Source organism: Mauremys mutica, chromosome 12 (assembly GCF_020497125.1).
Source record: "Mauremys mutica isolate MM-2020 ecotype Southern chromosome 12, ASM2049712v1, whole genome shotgun sequence".
NCBI classification, from domain to species: Eukaryota; Metazoa; Chordata; order Testudines; family Geoemydidae; genus Mauremys; species Mauremys mutica.
The window spans coordinates 63,292,635-63,299,401 of record NC_059083.1 but is presented as its reverse complement, the minus strand read 5'-3'; the positions used below and the strand labels follow the sequence as shown (position 1 = coordinate 63,299,401).

The 6,767-nt window shown below is 43.6% G+C and overlaps 1 long non-coding RNA gene across 1 annotated transcript; it reads right to left on the bottom strand.

The window, feature by feature from the left end:
* Window positions 1-271: 271 nt before the first annotated feature.
* LOC123345017 lies at window positions 272-5,380 on the bottom strand. The gene is made up of 3 exons (XR_006572692.1): window positions 5,204-5,380; window positions 5,015-5,096; window positions 272-842 (listed from the first exon to the last, which is right to left on the bottom strand). It is a non-coding gene; the product is annotated as an uncharacterized LOC123345017 (long non-coding RNA).
* Between the last annotated feature and the right edge of the window lie 1,387 nt (window positions 5,381-6,767).

The following is a 6,767-nucleotide window of genomic DNA, read 5'->3' as shown; positions in this document are numbered from 1 at the left end:
CAACAGCTTCCTGCTCCATTTCCCGATCCTTTCTGCTGGTACATTTACCAGTCTCCCCTCCTATTGCCTGCCTGCTGGGACATGGAATCCCCCACCATCTTCCTGGATTTTTAGGGTTGCATGAATGGGTGATTTCCATCACTATCATAAATGCCCTGCATGGCAGCTTGAAAAATGAAACAGAAATTGTTTAGGAAACATTTGAAAGTTTTTCTTTCTCTTTTAAACTGCCCCTAACAAGAACCTAGATGGATACAAATTGACAGACAGACCAGTGCAGTGACTAAGAAGGAATTTTTTTTTTTAAGGATTTACTGTAAAACCCACCACCTGTTCAGACAAGGCCTTGATTGTGGTGGACAGAGGGGGAGGAACAAGTATCTGTGTTCTCCTCCATAAACCACAATTCCCTAGTTCCTGGGATTATTTTTAGCAGTTTTGCACTCCCCTGTTTATTTTCTTTACACCAGTGCACATACTTCATTCCCTGTAACTTCCTTATTAGCACAACGGCAGATGGCGAGCTGAGAGAAGGACATTTCAGTGACTGAATGGCACTGGCAGAAAGGAAATTTTAGACCTCAGTTCTAATAATGTGCAATATATACGGCATATAAATCCCAGTTCCTATTGAGAATTGTCCTCTCTCACAGATTCCACATCATGCTGCCTTTCACATGCCTTTCTGAATGTATTTGATGCTTAGGGAGGCTGTAGCTTCATCTGCTTTTCATTTCCTCGGATGCTCTCAGCATCAGATTCTTTTTTTTCATGGTGAGCCTGTTGCAGCACTCAGTCTCTGTGACTAAGGAGGTGTTTAGTCTGTTGCAGGTTTTTTCCCCCTGTGGTTAAAAGATAAAGGAGGATGATAAAAATTGAGGTCATGGGGGCATAAGAGGAAGAGACTTTACTGATGCAGAGGATCTATCCAAACTGAAGGCATCTCATTAGATATGGGCAATCCTTCAAAGTAATCAAATCAACAGCGAAACACAAAATGTCCATGAACTTCACATCCTTCTCATATCTTAGGTACTTAACGTGGTCCCCATTACTGCAGTAGCTGAGCGCCTCACAGTCTTTAAAATATTTATCCTCACAACACCCCTGTGAGATAGAGAAGTATTATCCCCATTTTTCAGATGGAAAACTTTGGGCCAGAGAGGAGAGTCACATAGCTCTTTAGGTGCTAACTCCCATTGATTTCAGGGGGAGTTAAGAGCCTAAGTGACTTGTCTAAGGTCACAAAGGAAGTCTGTGCCAAGGCAGTGACTTGAACCCAGGTTTATTGAAGTCTAGGGTAGTGCTTTAACCACTGGACAATCTTTCTTTCTTAGTGCCTACCTTCTGATGCTCTCTGTGGAGCTACTGTTGATTTGCTCATTGGTTCTTTTCTTCATCTCTCTGTTTTCCAACATCAGTTACTCATTTGCTCAGGAAGACAGGCTATTTGATAGTTTATAATTTTTGTTCCCCTCCATTGTGCGTTCTCCTTCTATACTGGCATTAACTGATGCATTTTTTCAGGCTATATTCCTTACTCTTAGTGTCTGGTTCTCTGATCACTGCAGCAAGGTCACTTGGGAAGCTTTAGTGGCCCGAGCATCAGCTTTGAAATATTAGATTCCCTACCACCACAGCAAACTGGACCAGCCCTTTCAGTCTTTAATGGGGCCTGATTCTGCTCTGAGTTACATTGAACTCTATAAGGGCTTAATCCTGAACTATCGAAACTAATGTGAGTTTTGTCATTGTCATGCTGTACATCCAAATTAACTCCACTGGAGTCAGTGGGGTCACCCCAGATTTACACTGTAAAAATCTGGTCCACTGGTCTTTTTGGAGGAGATCTTAGAAACTGAGGCCCTGTCTTCTCTGCATGACATTAAAGACTCTTTTCATATACTTTTGCCCCAGTGTCTTGGGCTGAAATGTCCTCTCTCCTTCACTGTTGTGTCATAGTATCAACTGGTATGTCTCTCGGATGGGACCTACAACTTCAGTGGTTATATGGGCCAAGTGCGTTGGGATGAAAGGTACTATATAAAGATCTATTTGTTAAAAATAATAAGCATGATGCTACAGATGTCTGTAGCTTGCATCACTTTGTCCTGCTTCCAGAAGGTAACTATGCCACCTAGAACTTGCAGTGTCCTGGAAGCGTAGTAGGAAGTTATATTAATAAATTCCACATATTGCTTTAATATTGTTGGGCCATGAAACAATTTGCAGTCTAACCAGTTTGCATTATGTTAAACAAACACAGAGGCTGCTAGTCCTAAGCAAGAGCAGCGTGTATTAATCATATTGTTTATAATGTGCTTATTTGCTGATTTGGAGGTGAAGCGTGTTTGACATTCCCAGTGCTCACTTAGCAGTGAACTTTGCTTTACACTGGACACATCTCTCTCTTTCTGCAAACCGCAGTTACGTCTTCCAGAGAAATGTTTACTGCTTGTGGGTCGCTGACATAATTTTAAACATCAGCCTCAGCTGCCTGAGCTCAGGAAAGGGGACAATTTGAATTGTTTTCCTCGTGGCCTTTTAAAGCTCTGGTTACTCTTTTTACACTCTGAGATATGTCACACTTTTGCTTAATTCAAGCATCTTGAAATGCACGAAAAAAGCAGTTATTTGAGACCAAGTGAACGTAAACAGTGCAGAACCTGCCACTCACATGCTGTCACTTTGCTCTTACAACAGACATTGGAAATTTGCTCATGAAAAGTTGACAGCCTTTGAAATAGAAATCATGTAGAAGTACAGTCAAGGCAGCGACAGGACAAACTTTGCACACACCATCTCGACCACCCACCAACATACATCATACCTGTTCTGAAGGGTTGGGAGGTGAGTGGGGCTTTATCTTTTGGGGGAGATTTCCCACTGTTTCACCAGCAACAGAACTACTGGTCAGTGGCTGGAGAGCTAACCTGGTTACAGCACTGGCAAACACTTGTCATCTATGCAGGCTATGAGCATATGCACGTGGAGCTCCAGGATCCAGGTTTCATGCTTGGCTCTGCAGGACTGTGGTTCATTTGGTAGCTGTTGAGGGCTGATTTTTGTTTTCTTTTGTGACTCCAGGAATTGCCAGCTACAACGGTGTTCTGAAAATTTATGATTGGCTTGAATAAACTAAAGGGCTTGAAAATGGGCTTGTCTTTGAAATGCTTGCAAAGGGTCTAACATGGCTTCATGTCCCTCTGTCTGCTAAAAGGAATTGACTTACACCACAAAACCTGAAAGTGAAATGTGGTCTCATGAAAGAGGCTGTGGGATGGGGTCGATGCACCCTACATTAGGCAGAAAAGGGTTAATGAGAGCCTGTGAAGCCCTGCTCCAAATTACAAGCTTGGAGGGAAGGGTTAAAAACCCAGCTCTCTTGGGGGCTGGCTGGGAGGAGAGGAGGTCTTCTTATGCCAGGTATATCCCAGGACTGCCTGAAGGAATGCCTCACTGGAGCTGGAGGATGACTAGATCCTGGAGCCTCCTTAGGGACAGGTAGGCCTGGCATGGGGCTCCTAAATCTACTTTGTTCCCTGGGAGTATGGGGGCTTTCCTTTTGGAATCTGTGGAGGAGTGTGCCCAAGAAGGGGCTTGTAAAAGGCCTAGAGACAGGCTGTGGTAGGAAGCAGTGGGGCAGCACTTCGCTGCTTATTATGGGGTAGCTGGGCTACAACTCAGAGCAGAGGGAGGACTTGGGTTTCCCTACAGGCCCCCTGACAAAGGAGATGTTCATAGAATATCAGGGTTGGAAGGGACCTCAGGAGGTCATCTAGTCCAACCCCCTGCTCAAAGCAGGACCAACTCCCAACTAAATCATCCCAGCCTGAATCATGTTGAGGCCATGGAAATAAAGGCTGGAAAGGACTTGAGTCTGTAGTTTAGCTGAAGATCCCGTGTGAAGCTGCTGGGTAATAAACAAGGTTCGGTTACCCTGGAATGGGGGGCCACAGGTGCCTGGCCAGAGGGCTCAGTCATGAGGAGAAGTAGATCACCACTGAACTAGAGCTGCTGTTGGTGGGTGGTGCCAAAGGAAAAGCACCAGGCTATGCCACACCCAACCATGCGCCAGTGGTGAGTCCGCTCTTCAACAGGTTGATTTCAAGGGCAAGGATAGTGATTTGTTTTAAAAGATTGCTGCTATTTGAAAACTGGACCTGATTCTGTATCCGTAACGCCATCAAGCAGACTAGGCAAGAGAGGGGAATATTTTCACTCTCAATCTTTGAAACAACCTAGGCAGCTTTTCAAAAGTGAAAAAGAACTCCAAGGCCTGGCAAAACAACTCCTGCTCTTGCATTCCTTACCGAAATGCCCCCTTAGCCTAGGGGAATGGGTGTGGGTTCTGAGCTCTAGGTCCACCTTTTCAATAGAAGAGCCTGAATAAATATCTCTGTGGGTAGGTCTACGCTGCAATAAAAAAACCACAGCAATGAGTCTTGGAGCCCAGGCCAGCTGACTCGTGTGGGCTGCAGGGCTAAAAATTGGTGTAGATGTTCTGGCTCGGGCTGGAGCCCAGACTCTGAAACACCATCATGGGGGAGGGTCTCTAATCCAGGGCTTTAGCCTGAGCCTGAACCACTACACTCCAATTTTATAGCCCCGCTAACCAAGTCTGCTGACCCAGGCTAGCCATGGCCTTGCTGTGGATCTTTTATTGCAGATTAGATGTACCCTGTTTCACAATCCTTATTTAATGAGAGCTTATACCACGCCCAAAGGGAAGGAGCAAAATTACTACTCCCATTATCCAAACGGTCTGATGGAGCAACATAGGGTCAATTTTTCAAAATAGCTTAGGAGGGCCAAACTTTCAAGTACTGAGAAACCACATTTCAATCCAGACTTTCAAAACAGCTCAGCTCCCATTTAGGCACCTAAATAAGGGCCAGATTTGCAAAAGGGCTCAGAAGTGCATGTTGGGTGCTGGCCCTAGTTGTGGGTGCTGCTGACCTCTGTTTAAATTCTGGCCATAAAATCTAGAAAGTCACATAGGAAGGTCACATACCTGGCTGAAGATCACATAGAGAGCTGGCAGCAGAGCGGGGAATATACCCCCATCTTGTCCATAAGGTTAATAGTTTGTCATCCTAAAAAAATAGGAAAAGATGGATTTTAATCATGGCAAATATTCACGGGTTCAAAAATGTAATTTCTTTTAAAGAAGGAGTAGCCATTGGACATAATATATCATTACTGTAATCTTGTTTCTCCTAGGAAATCGTGAGAAGTCAGATGAATACTCTTTTACAGCAAAAATTGTTTACAATCATTTCAAGTGTGTACTCCTCTTTGCGGGTTATATAGAGAGCCCAATTAACCAAAAAACCCATAGAGGCATGTTGAGTAGTGTGCTGGGCTGGGTGAGGAAGACAATGGCCTTGTATGACTACAAGATTCTAAAAAGGATTGCCTATTTCTATGGAGATCAAGAGCTGTCATAATTAACTACAACAAATTCTGGAAGGGATATTAAACCTTGTGCTTCAGAGCTTTAGCTGATCTCTGACGATTAGAGGCCATGCTGATACCTCAGTAGGGGCCAGATCCCTGCATAGGACTATTATGGTGTTCTGACACTTTTCTCTAAAGCGTCTGGTGCCAGCCACTGTCAAAGACAAGACACGGGGCTGGATGCACCTCGGGTCTGATGTAGTCTGGCAATTCCTGTGTACCTATGAAAAAAAGCAGTAGAAGCCATGATTTCTGTCTTAGCGCTGACAAACTCAGCATTACAGTGGCTATGCTGTGATGTCTTTTCAAAAATGCTCAGTGTTCGGCCAATTCTGCTCCCAGTGAAATTAGGTGGAATTTTACCTGACTCCAATGGGAGCCAGAGATAGACCAGGCACTGGGTCCTTTTGAAAGTCCTACCCCATGAGAATCCTCTGCTGCTGTTGATTATGTGGGCAGTGTAAGATTTTTGGCATACTCAGGTATTTATTTCCTTGTTTTTTATGTGCTGGTGTTTTGTAAATGATGGGACTACTCAATGCACTGTTGTCCTAAATAACCTTAGCTGGTTCTTGAAATGGAGATTTTAGTTTTTGGAGTTACGATCAAAGTACAGTTTTCTCCTGGCATATTAGCAGAACACATGAGCAGCCTCTAATTTTCCTGTTTGTCATGTCCACATTTATAACTATTTGTACTTTTACAGATGCTCTGAATGTCTCTAACATATTTTCACTGTTTCTATTATTTATGACTGTTAAATGCAATTTTTGAAACCTGGAAAAAATATCCAGCTATGTTGGCTGATTGCAACTAACAATTCCCTTTCTTGGTTGGAGCTGGGGAGGTGATGGAAAGATTGACAATTCACACCTGTTTTTGTCATAAAAGATGCCTTTAACTTCAGACAGGCTCAGTAATACTTCTGCTGAAATCTTCAGTTGTTATAAAATCCCTTTCGCTTTGCTCTGTGCAATTGTTTATTTTATGCTGCAGACTACTTTGTATTGTCAGGACATCATCAAATCCAATATTTTACTTGGCAATGGCTCTGGTCACAAGCTCAGCCGTTCAGAATTTCTCATCGCTAGCAATCAGCAAAACCCAGGCAGACTCTTACCATCTGCTAATGGACTTATGTGGAGAAGAGGAGGATTAACAAAGAGGTGATCTCAACCGCTCACGCTTTGCGTGAAGTGTGCATAGTAATGTAACATAACTTCAAGAGCTGCATGCTGATGATCAAAAATCCCAACCAGTGGTTACGGCTGTAGATTGCTAGCTCACTGTTCTATTAGAAGGTCTAT